Source organism: Amblyomma maculatum, chromosome 1 (assembly GCF_055883805.1).
Source record: "Amblyomma maculatum isolate TAMU_Amacu chromosome 1, ASM5588380v1, whole genome shotgun sequence".
NCBI lineage: Eukaryota > Metazoa > Arthropoda > Arachnida > Ixodida > Ixodidae > Amblyomma > Amblyomma maculatum.
Genome location: NC_139344.1, coordinates 437,848,231 through 437,861,738, shown reverse-complemented (window position 1 = coordinate 437,861,738; position 13,508 = coordinate 437,848,231).

Below are 13,508 nucleotides of genomic sequence, written 5' to 3'. Positions count from 1 at the left end.
GCCAGCGCCTAGTCTTGCGCCTACGAAAGTTCCGTACAGAGGTTTAAAAATCCGCGACCAACTGCCGCCTTTTGCCGTCGGCGAGAATATGGAAACATTCCTCATGGAATATGAGCATGCCTACGAACTGAATGACATCAAGCGATCCCTCTGTGCACATAATAAATTAGTTTTGCTTCCCGGGGAGGTATCTGCCGGATAAAAGTTTCTGTCGATGTAGGAGCTTGAAAGCTGCAGTAATATCAAGGAAGCGCTACGGCGGGAATGCAGATTGTCGCCTGAAGCTTTACGACAGAGCTTCCGGTATGCACATATGGGCAAAAAGTCGCATCTTGACTTTCGTTTCGTCTAAATCCGACCTAGTGGAGTGGCTCAAAGGCGGAGAGGTTTACGACGACCGCGAAAGAGTCGTAGAATGCATTGCGTTAGAGCAATTCTACCGCTGCATCGATGATGATGTCAGACTCTGGTAGCTAAATAGGCTAACTGAGGTTAAGCTGAACAAGGCAGCAGAATTATCGGAAGAATGTTACATCCACCGATGATTGCACATCAGGGCCGTTAGCGTGGAAAAAGCAGACAAGAAAGATGTTTTTTCTAGGAAGCCCAAAGAACGGAAGCCATTTACGACTCGGAAGTCCCGGAAATACTCGTCTCTTACAAAAGAAGCGTTAAAAGAATGACAGAATGACTTTCAAAATGCGAACGGTGTTCCCAGCTGGACAACGATGTGAAGTTCTTTTCAAGAACGGTAGGTGTTAAGTCTTATAACTGAAAGAAGGAAGAGCACATCGCAAAGAACTGCGAAGACAAAGTTTCGTTTGCAACAACTAGGCAAACAGATAAACACCTGACACTTTTCGAGGAAGTTTATGTAAACAGCAAAAAGTGTATATCACTTCAAGACTCTGCAGCGGCTATTGATATTTTTCACCCTTCTTTCGTCTTCTGATGCAAGTTTACGGGAGAATGAGCTTGGATACGACAGTGTGCCAAGGAGCAATGTTACGAAATGGTTACGATTCAAGGAGAGTTTGTAAAGCTTCAGAGAAGCCGCTGTGTTAGCAGCCCTTCTGGATCAATTTTCCGACCTCTTTTCGAACAGCTCGGAGCAGCTTTTGAAGGATCAGGGCAGGCCATTTTCCCCCAATTTGGTGTATCGGGAAAAAACTGCTAAGGACGGTTCGGAGCCAGTTGCACTTGCAACAACAGAGAGCGAAGTACAGCTTGGAGAAGTTGCCGAGCATAGCGACAGCAGCAGCGAGCCGACCGAGCTTCGAATAGGAAAGTCTCGATTTACCATGGTCGAGCCACCGGCAGCGGATAAAGTTGGCACCGGCTCCATCGAAAACTAAGGCGCAGTGACGCAGTCAGGCGAGGTGAATTTCACGCCGATGCACATAGCTGTAAGTGATTCAGTATTACCAAATAAAAGCCTGGAAGTGACAGGAATGGAACCACTTGCTGAGTCAAAAGCACGTTGGAGAACGCCGCGGACACGAAGTCGTGCCACAAGCTGACAAGCTGTAATTTCTGAAATAGGCGTTGCCATAAATCGTGAAACGAAGAAATATGAAGTGATGCTCATGGAAATTTCGCAGCCCATGAGATTTGATCAGCGAAGGCAGACCCCTGAAGCGGACACTGTAGAGAGCCACACTTAGCAAGTTGGCAGCGAGCAATTAGAGAAGAAACAGGATCGTTCATGCCTTGGCGCGTTTAGTTGCATTTGTGAAATCAATCGTCCTATTACGAAATCTAATGTGGCCTTCGCACGATCCGATGCGTCCCAACTGTAGAAGTAACTTGACTTCGCGTCAGGTTAGAGCTGAGCTATGCGGCACACCGGCAGATCGGGGTAACTTGAGTGCCTAATCGGTAGAGGAAATATCTAGCTCGGGGCTGGCGAGAGCGAGCCTTGTTTGGACATGGCTGAGAGTGAGGCACTGCTAGCAGCGATGTAGACGCGGCGCCGCACTTTGACGACGCCGGCCGCGCAACATTTGCTCCGATTACGGCCAGCTGCTAAGAGCGGACTGCAGTCGAAACAAGAAAACGACGTGAGCTGCCGACAGCGTTCATGTCAGCCGAGAACAGTGTTTATTCAGTGCCTGTAAACACAAAAGCGTTGACGGTGTAGAGAAAGAATTGACGGACGTTGTGGATGTAACTGCAGCCAAGAAACGTGTGCACTAAAGTGGGTTTAGAGACATTCAGGAAGAAAGTAATCGTGAGCCAGCTAGGCAGCAGATCACCGACATGCTTACACCGTCTTGTGATAAAACTGACAATGTTAAGGGAATCGAGGTGCTGGCCTCATGCCAAGTAGCGGCAACAGCTACCAAACGAGAAAGGAAAGCGAGCACCAAATTGTTACCACCCGAAAGAGATGTAAGGCAGTCGCAAGAGGGACTGTTGCTATCGAAAGAAAAAAAAAAGCTGGAACTATCACGGAAGTAAAAGAAGCGACGATGATCGCAATGGTAGCGCCCATGCAGAGCAAAAGCGCGACTGGTGCGCAAAACGTAAGGAGAAGGACAAGTCGTTGAGTAAAGCATGTAAGTTGTGCTCGCGTGTTTTTTCGTGCAGAAACAGGAGGGAAAGGGTTTCAGGGAAAGGAACAGCCAAAGCTTAAATGGAGGGCAGCGAGGCAAACCACCCCAATACTGCTAGATGTTCTGCCGCTTGCTGGAAGAGACTTCAGTGCAAACGCGAACGCTTTAAGTTGTGCGTTCGAGGCGTAGCCTATTATGTTCAGTGCTTCGTGGCTAACCGTAGGATGCAGATCGAGACAAAATTGAATGACCCTCTTGTTTCCTCAAACGTGTGTTCACGACCCAAATGATTTCAAAGGGTCTGTTTTCATGATTATTGCCTGATTATTTCATCATACTGCAGACCCTGTGAAGGTTCCTGGCAAGAGGAGCAACAATTACAAAAAAAAAAAAGGAACGCATAAAGCGCAAAAACATGAAGATGAAATTTCCGCAAGTACAGGGAAGATGTAGAAAAACTGTTGATGTTGTCCTTAATACGTCAGTGTTGTTTGAACCTTCAACACTGCGTCATGGACTTGCCTCTTGAAGCAGCGGCAAGAAAAAGAAAACAGCAATATGGTTAAGTTAGTCATTTTGATGTAAATAATGCCCAATACCTTGTGTATAAAGACGCCTTTGCTAATAACTTAGAAGCTGTCTCGGTTTCATCACTACCATCAAGGGAGCAGGCAGCTGTTGATCATGAAACTGGGGACAGGAGTTGCCGGCCATACTTCTACTGCACAACAGAAGATAGGATAACCGATGGTAACAAATCGGATTCCAAGGGAAGGAAATCATAGCAGGGGGAGGCAGAATATTAGGTGTGCGGATGAGGTTAAGTTTGCAGCTGTCAAGTGGATGCCGTTAACATAGGACCGGGTTAGTTGGAATAATAAGGGAGAGGCGTTTGCCCTGCGGTGGGTATAATTCTGCGCATGATGATGATGGTTCTAAAAAGGAAGGGCACATAGCAAATAACTGCGAAGAGAAAGTTGCGTTTACGACAACTCGGCAAACAGACAAACAGCGGCTATGGATATTGTCCACCCTTCTTTCGTCTATCCGAGTGAGTTTACGGGAGAATGCGCTTGGATACGACAGCATACCAAGGAGCAGTGTCTGTTTACTCATAGTATTGGTTACGATGCAAGGAGATTTTGTAAAAGGTAAAAGAAGTCGTTGTGTCAGCAGCCCTCCAGGAGCAATTTTCCTCCCTTTTCTCGAACAGCTCGGAGCAGCTTCTGAAGAATTATGGGAGGCCATTCTTCCCCGATTTGGCGTATCAGGAGAAAACTGCTAAGGACGTTTCGGAGCCAGTTGCACTTGCACCAGAGAGTGAAGTAAAACTTGAAGAAGTTGCTGAGCAACGCAACAGCAGCCTAAAATGCCGCCGCCTCACCCGGCACTTAGTCGGGAGGAGGCGGTCATCCTAAGGCAAATGCAAACCGGGTCACTCCTAGCCCCGGCAATGCTACACGTCCTCCACCCAGACATCAACACGAGTGATATGTGCAGTGTATGTCAAGTGGGTCCGGCGGACCAATGGCACATCATGTGGGACTGTGCCAGGTTCCCGACCGAAGCTGCATCCAGGACATACCCGCCGGAACTTCAAGGTGCTGTGCAGAATACAGACAAGGACATGCAACTATGGGCCGTCCAGCAGGCCCGGGGTGCGCTCGAAAAGCACAAGCCTCACACCCACCACAAACGGGTCAAATGAGGTAGCGCAGAGTAGGGCTTAACCCCGGGTAGACGCTTGGCCAGCGTCACGACGCGTTAACCCGTCGTTTGCCGGCTCCCTAATAAAGTTATACATACATCTCCAGAAGGGGGAGGCTTTTGCTCTGCGGTGGGTATAATCCAGCGGATGATGATGGTGACTTTAAAATGGCTGGAAATTATACCATCCAAATAGAAGAATTGGTTACATTGAGAGATAGGAGGCTAACACGTTTTAAAATATGCAAATAATGTGAGAAAAGGGAGAAAAATGTCACAGGTTAAAAAGTTAGCCCTTTTTGAGGGAGATGAATTTGAATTTAATAGATAAACAACGCTGGGAAACTGTAAGAAACTGTTATTAGCATATCGACGAAATTTGTGTAACCTGCATGCGCGAAGCAAAATTTTGACTTCAAAGCTTGTGCTAAGCTCGCACCAAGTAGCTATGTTTGCCGCATACGAAAGGTGCGTTTTTGATGTCAACACACCAGAAAAAAAGTACAAGCCTCTTGAAAGGTAATCACTGGTGTATTGATTTTCCTCGATACGTCTGTGGTGCGGAGGAGACACGTCGTATATAAGTCTCAACTTCTGGCGATGTCATAGTGCTATCTCAGGCTATGCGGGAAAAAATTACAGGGGTTCAACGCTGCTGAACCAAATATTGAGCGAAAGCATTAGCTGAGGGTGACCGTGCGTTCTTCTCTTTTTTTCTTCTTCCTCAGCTCACATATAAAAACCTGCTTTAACCAACCCATATGAACGTGCCTTAGTGGCCTATGGGGGTAACGTGAATGCCAGGGTCCTAGCAGGCTGATTCTGACATAACCGTCCCATGTGAAACGAGAGACCCAAGTTGGCAACACCTGCCAGCCCGTTTGTTACGTGGGGTTTGACATCACAGCGTCACGTGGGTAAGACGTAACTGCTACCTGGTCACGCGAAGGCTTGAAAGTGCGAGTAGTATTCCTTTCGCAATTAAATTGTTCTCACCAAAATTCGCCTTGAAAATAGGGGCTTGTCCAGAAAATAGCAATGTCGTGAACAGACGATGGAATTGCTGCCGAGCTTGCGATGCTATGCCACATTTACTGCACTCATTAACCAATGGAAAGCCCACCCAAGCAGCTGCCAATAAAACTACCGAATTTGATGATGAACTGGATTTTTTTATGGCGCAAGGGCATCTTAGGCCAAAGAGCGCCAAACACAAGGTGAAGTGTCAACTAAAGTTAATGAAATGTTCAATGTGTGGTGTTTATGATGAACTTAAAAACGGTGGTGTATAGGGCCTAAAAGTTATTTCGGAGTGTATAGTCTAAAAACAGTGGTGTATAGGGCCTAAAACATTGAATTTTGATGTATAGTAGTCCGAGTAAAAAGAAAAAGAGAGCTATCTAAGTAAAAGAAACGGGCTTACGCCCACGTTGATGAATAATTCCGTATAAAAAGCCTACTTTAAATAAATATTTAAAAACTCTATCTAAAGAGAACATTGGATCATCACCAAGAAAGATGGACGGATGTGGGGGTATATGTTGCTTGTGTAATTCGGGAAAATGATGTCTCCTTTGCTGTTGAAGTCTCGGACATTGAATTAGAACATGGATGGCTGTTAGTCGGTCTCCGCATCTCGGGCAATGTGGTGCAGGAGAGTTTGTTAAAAGATATGAATGTGTTGTATATGTGTGACCTATCCTCAGTCTGCACAGAGCTATTTCTTTGAATCTGTTTCGTTTTTCTGTAGTGTACCTGCCTATTGTTGGTTTTATTGTGTGTAGTTTATTCTCAGTTGCTGTGTCCCACTCCTCTTGCCATTGTTGTTGAATCATGTTTTTGATGTGCGGCTTGAGGTCCTGATATGATATGTTGTCAATGTCTGTAGTGTTTCGAAGGGCAGCTGATGCAGCAAGCCTATCAGCTGCCTCGTTACCTGGTATACAGCGGTGGCCTGGCCCCCAACACAGTGTAATTTTAAGTTCTTGTTTATTGGCAGACATAAGAGTGTTATAGAGAGAATTCAGGACTGGGTTCTTATTATGCCACTTCCAAAAGGATAGGGACGTTAAAACACTGAGGGAGTCTGTATAGATGATCGATGTCTGTATTTTATTTTCTATAATGTGTCTCACAGCTAGCAGGATTCCATGGCATTCAGCGGTAAATATACTTGTATGTCTGTTAAGTGTTTTTGAAAGTGAAAATTGCGGTCCATGTGCTGCACAGGACACTTGAGCAGACTTTAAAGCATCACTGTAGTATTCATAACAAGTGTACTTCGCCTGAATTGACATGAAGTGCTGCTGTATGGCAATAGAGGATGCGTGCTTCCCCACTGCAAGAAACGACAGGTCACAATTAACAGCATGCATTTCCCAAGGGGCAATTAAGTCTTTTGGTGAAGTTGTATGAAGGCTGTTAATCGGAATGTCCAGTTGTTCAATATGCGTGGCAACTCTGACTGGATATGGTGGTTTTAGAGATGGTTTTCTTGAGAAGAGTGCTGTGCTAGTTTTGTCAAGCAGGAGGCGGCGACATGGATGGTTCAGTTGGCATAGTACCTTCATAGCATAAGTTACACAAGTAAATTCTCTCCTTCGTTGCAGTGACCATCGGTTCGCCTCGACATAAAGGCTAGCAATTGGGCTAGTTCGAAAAGCGCCCGTAGCGAGGCGAAGGCCGAGGTGGTGCACGGGATCGAGTAATTTTAGTGCAGAGGATGATGCTGACCCATAGACCATCGAGCCATAGTCTATGCGTGATAGAACTACACTATTCAGAAGGCTCAGAAGGCAGTCGCGATCTGTACCCCATGACCGGTGAGAGAATTTTTAGCAGATTCATTGCTTTGAGACACTTCAGTCGCAACTGTTTTATGTGGGCAATGAAGGAGAGTTTTTCGTCAACAACTACGTCAAGAAATTTATGTTCCTTTTTTAAGGCAAGGCTCTGACCATTCAGTGTAATGTTGGGGTCAGGTCTGACGCCACGCTGCTTAGAGAAAAGTACACAAACACTTTTTCCAGAGTTAAATTTAAACCCATTGTCATCAGCCCACCTGGACAGTTTGTTAACACCTAGCTGAATCTGTCTTTCACAGATGGCCAAGTTGCAAGATTTGAAGCTTATCTGGATGTCATCAACATATACAGAGCAAGAAATGGTTTTTGGCAACACACTTTTTAAAGAGTTCATTTTGACTATGAAAAGTGTGCAACTGAGAACACCACCTTGAGGGGCACCATTTTCCTGTATGTACTGCTTTGAGTATGCATTGCCAACACGAACTTTGAAGGCCCGCTCAGACAAGTAACTTCGAATTGTATTCAACATGTTCCCTGTGATGCCAAGAGAGAAGAGGTCGCGGGTGATACCATAGCGCCAAATGGTATCATATGCTTTTTCGAGATCTAAAAAGACAGATAAACAATGCTGTTTATGTACAAAAGCATCCCTTGCATAAGACTCGAATGCAATGAGCTGATCAGCAGTTGACCGCCCAGCTCTAAAACCAGCTTGGTTTGGATGAAGAAGACCATTGTATTCAAGGAAATGTAGGAGGCGGCGATTTACCATTTTTTCAAAAAGCTTGCAAAAGCAGCTGGTTAGAGCAATAGGCCGATAACTGGCAGCAAGAGTGGGTTCTTTTCCGGGTTTTAATATCGGGATAATGACCGCTTCCTTCCATGCTTTAGGAAAGCGTCATGTGGACCATATTTTATTATACAGGCAAAGTAAGGTTTCAAGCGTGCCCGTATGCAGGTGTTTGAGCATTCCATATGTGATCCTGTCAGGACCTGGTGCTGTGTTCCCACATGCGCCAAGTGCAATCTTCAGCTCCTGCATGGTGAAAGGGCTATTGTACCCTCCTGTGCACGGTCTTTTATCACATATAGGCTTCCTCTCCTCAGTTACCTTGTGCCGCAAAAAAGAATCTGTATAGTGTGCTGAGCTGAATACATATTCGAAGTGGTGCCCTAGTGTGTCTGCTTGGTGTTCAAGAGAGTCACCACTAGTGCTGACAAGGGGTGTTGGGGGAGTGTTATCTCCTTTGAGTGCTCTTATTCTGTTGTATACTTTGTGAGAATCAGAATAAGAGTTCACAGAAGAAAGGAATGATGTCCAGCTTTCTCGCTTGGAGATGCGTCGAACACGTTTGCCATTTGCCTTTGCGCGCTTAAATTCCATTAGGTTTTCAGCCGTGGGGTATCGGCGTAACTTCGACCATGCCTTGTTTTGTGTTTCACGGGCAGTTTTACATTCTGCATTCCACCACGGCCTTCGTTTGTTTCGTGGCTTACTTGATGTTTGTGGAATGTGTTTTTCTGCAGCATCTATAATGTGCAGCGTGATCGAGAGTTGAGATTCGTCAACGCCTAAGCCAGTAACTGATGAACAGGGCAGAGCTGAGTGTTCCCTGAACATCTCCCAGTTGGCCACATATTCTTTAAATTTCCTGGGACTAGATGCATTTACATTTTTATTGCCTGTGTACTTCACAGAGATGGGAAAATGGTCGCTTCCATATAGATTGTCAATAACAACCCACTCTGTAGCTGCCAAGAGCATCGGAGAGCCAATGGCTAAGTCAATGGCTGTGTACGAATTATGAGCTGAGCTGTAGTATGTTGGCTGTTTTGAGTTGAGTAAACATGATCCTGAGGACAACAAGAACTTTTCAATTAGTGCACCTCGGAAGTCCGTTCTTGTACATCCCCATAATGGGTGGTGGGCATTAAAGTCTCCGACCAGCAGCCATGGTTCTGGGAGTTGGTCAATCAGCTTTTCAAAATTTTTGTTGCATAGCCTATGATCTGGCGGAATATACAGCGAACATACCGTTGTTATTTTACCGAATATTAAGGCTTGTATTGCCACTGCCTCTAAGTCTGTGTTAATCGAGATGTTTCGACAAGCGATTGACTTTTGTGTTATAATGGCAACGCCACCGGAGGGGTGAGTACTGCCTTGCCTATCTTTCCTGAATATACGATACTGTTTGAGAAAACTTGTGTCTGTTGGTTTCAGATGCGTTTCTTGCGGACAAACTATGGTTGGTGTTCGGCGAGGATTTCATATACGTCATCCAGATTTTTTAGGAGTCCTCGACAGTTCCAATAAATGATACTCTCGGTAGCCATTTTGGTAGGTGTGGAAGGAATATAGAGTAGGGTTAGGACTCGCCGCCCTTATCAGGGCGCTTAACTGGTGTATGTTTTTTTGATTTGAGACGGTCCAGCAGGCCCCGCCTCTCATTGGCGGACTCCCTAGGCGCCGCTGACGCTGCGGAGTCCGTGCTCACCTCCATCGCCTCTGGTGAAGGCATGGAGGCAGGAGGTTTTTCAAGAGGAACAAAGTCCCTCTCAGATGTCTTTGGTGTCCCGGACGTCTGGGGGAAGGTGACCTCCGGGATTGCAAAGATTGGTGCAGCCGGTGGCTGCTTAGTGAGGAGCCGTGGTGGGAGCACGTCAGCAGCATTGCACTGCGTGCTCACCGTTACTAGACGCGGCCTGGCCCCTCTGCGGGCTGCGTTAGCATAGGGAGCTGAGGAAAGCATTCTGTGCTTTTTTCGGGCCTCTCCGTATGTTATCTTCTCAGTTATCTGTATATTGATTACTTCTTTTTCGGCCTGAAAGGCTGCACAGGACCGTGAGAATGCAGGGTGGGTGCCCTCACAGTTCACACATTTGTAGTCAGTTGCACTGCATTTATCGGTTGCATGGTCATGCGCGCTGCATTTTGCACAGGTAAGGCGTCCTCGACATGTCTGGCTACCATGCCCGTACCGCTGACACTTGAAGCACCTGCGGGGGCTTGGTGTGTACGGGCTAACTTTGCATCGGATAAATTCCACATTGACAAATTCAGGAAGTGTGCTCTGGTTGAAGGTGAGAACAATATGTTTCGTTTTTATTTCTTCGTTCTTTCGCCTGATTGTTATTCTTCGTACTGCTGTTACACCTTGGTTCTGTAGGCCCTCAAGGAGATCTGATTCTGTTTCGTTTAGGAGGTCTCGCTCAGAGACAACTCCCTGGCAGCTGTTAAGACTGCGGTGGGGTGATACCTGAACATCAAGGTGAGCAAACATTTTTGTTATGAGAAGGTTGTCAGATTGACTTTTGTCTGATACCTCTATTAGCAGGTCACCAGATCCTAGTTTTTTCGCTTTGTAGTTTGCCCCAATGATGACCTTCAGGGTGTTGGCAATCAGAAAGACTGACAGTTCATTTACTGGTTGAGATTCGGTTACAGAGTGCAAGACAAGAAATTTTGGAAAGTTCTCAGTTGGTGTACTGATTTTTTGCGTCACTTCGGTGCGACTCCTTTTCGGGGGTCGATCAGGTTTTTTTAAAGGCAGTTTTTCCATGCAGTATGGATTGTTTTAAGGGGTCCTAATATATGTCGCCTCTGGTTCACCCTTATACGCAGAGGAAGGTCCCGGAGCCCCTCGCCTGGTGGACAGGCGAGGAGCCCATCGGCCGAGGCTTGAACATGGCCTCGACCGCCACCGTTCAAGGTTTCTTCCCTTCACCTCTCAACCTATCGCCACGGTACGGATTACAGCTTCGGTATGGGGGCTCAGGGTCCGTGGTGGCACCAAGCACCAACACCTAGTTTACACAAGGTGCCCTTGCGGGCCTACCGAATTTCCTTAAATCACTAAATAAAACGCTGTATCAGATGGCGAGCCGGACATGTGGAACAGTGATCCAGTTGGACCCAGGTTGTTGCATATCGCACAAATCCATGTAGATCGAATATTTAGCGGAATCTCTAAAGGTGGAGTAGATTTGCGATAAGGAGTAATTACTCATTGACATCTACCCAAGCGCAGCCATACGGCCAGAAAAACGTTCTTTTAGAGCCGTTAGGCTGCGCTTGGGTGGATGTCAATTAGTAATTACCCTTATCACTAATCCGTTTTGTTCCAAATATCTGAAATGGTGAGAACAGATGCTTGTCTATGTCAAGGGACATTGTTTTTTTTGCTATCGAAAAAGAAACGAGCACATATGCAACGATCTGTGAAAAAATAATTAGCATTCGTTCCTTTTGGGCCCTTTCGCTTAAGAGCACACCCCATTCCTAGTAGGTGCACATAAATATGTGCCCGCTACACATTCAGGTTTACCAGCCTGAGTAGTTCAATGTTGTGGCGTAGGGAGCTCTCCAAAGTATTCCAGCACGCTCCACCGCCTGTACGAACAACAATAGTTGTGAATGTCGATCGCTAATTTTAGTTATAATGGCAAGCACTGTACTTGCCTAATCTATGTTTTGTCCTAGTAGCTTGCAATGCTTTGTTGTAATGAACTGACTGTCTCACATTTATGATCCTTAAAAAACATGCTATTGAGCTTAAAGCTGCGTAAGAGGCAGAAACAAAGACGTCTGATACAAATGTACTTCGGCAATATCGAGGGGCTACGATTGTAGCAGTATTCGCTCACCTCCTGATGAAAGTGACAGCCTTAGATGTGACTTGGTCCTTGAGGCAGGTCTGCAAAATCACCCACTTGTACGGGCCAGGAGCCGTAACCTGCTAGTGCCAAAAAAAAATCAGAAGGGATGCATAGGAACCTCCCACTCAGATACGCACGCAAACATGTTAACAATTTTAAATCCCCCAGCCGCAATTGGCTCGATGGCTAATGGGCACAGCTGTCGAGCGGCATAGCCGGGCGTAATCCCCGCCGGGGCGCTCAGATTTTCATGGACGAAAAATGCGAGACGCAACATGTACTGTGCGACATCAGTGCACTTTAAAAAGCCATAGTGGGCGAATTAATCGGGAGCCATACAGTACAGCGTAGCTCGCAGCCTGAATCGCGTTTGCACGTTAGAGCTCATTAAATCCAACTAAACCTATTTTAATAGGACGATCTTGGGTTATGCTTCGTAGATGCCGGTATAAATCGACTCTCACAATGCTCCTAAGTTTTATCTGCTGTCTGAACGCAATACAACCGTTCCGTTGAAGATGGATTGTACTACAGCGAGAACAATGTGCTTGTAGGACGTAGCTCGCTAGGAAAACGCTTCGTGCACGATTGTGATTGCACAGGCCTACCTTGCAGCGCGTATGAATCGTTGCCCTTTCACGGCTCCCAATTTCTCAACGGCTCGAAACGCTGGAAGGCCAGATACCACGAGCTCTTCTTCTTCTTCTTCTGCCTTGATATATGGCACATACCCACGAAGGGGGATTGGCAGGGCTCAGTGTGGACTACCAAATGTCCTACACAAACTGAATTAGTGCATTAAAGTAATTGTCAACTAAACAAAAACTTAAGATTCAAGATCACAGAATTGATCGAAAGGAAAAAATACGAAGTAAAACTAAGGAAGTTTGTAAATTTGCAATAAAATTAGCAAGGGAATCTGTCCGTAGCTGTGATGTACCCAGTACTGACAAATTTGAGGCATCGCAAATACTTTCGCACTCGCACCGATGGAGAATACAAGCGGGACCGACAAGGTAAATCTCAAGCGTGCAATTGAAATTTCTAAATACACCCTTCTCTGATGTGAAAACCTTCGGCAAGCGAGAATGAAGTGATCAATATTTTCAATCTCACCGCAAGCCTCACAAACGTTTGTGGGGCTGATCCCGCATCTGCATAAATAAAGATTTAGGCGAGGAATCCTGCATCTCATGAGAGTGATGGTTACCTAACAATGCCGTGATTTACATGAACGAACTTTCCGTGAGTATATGAGATGCTGGCTGTAGATAGCAAGAGATCATTGTTATGAAGCGGCTAGGCATTGTTATGATAACGCTGAAAACGGGACATTCCAAAAATGGTGATATTAGGGATGGTACATAAAACAGATGCATCAAGAGCTGATTTAGCCAGGAAATCTGCCGCTTCGGTTTCAAAAATACCGGATTTGCCGGGGTATGAAATAATTTAGTGAGCCGCTCAAAAGAGCATCCCGTGCTGACTCCAGTGACCAGAAATTATTTTTCATTGACTTCAGGGAACGTTTAGTAGTGCTAGCCCAGTTGCCATAAACTGTGCTAAAAATATCGGTGTGTAATCCGGGATACGCACCGAAGAACTTTAGGAAAGAGACTCTGAAAAAATTCCAATCGCTGCTTTCTGCGCAGTCACAGACCCATCAGTTGCAATTACAGTGTGATCAGGGAACGTTTCAAGGGGATCACATAGGAGACTGGATATTAGACTTGAAGGTAAGCGCTTCACATTAGATGGAAATACAGAATCATAATTTGTA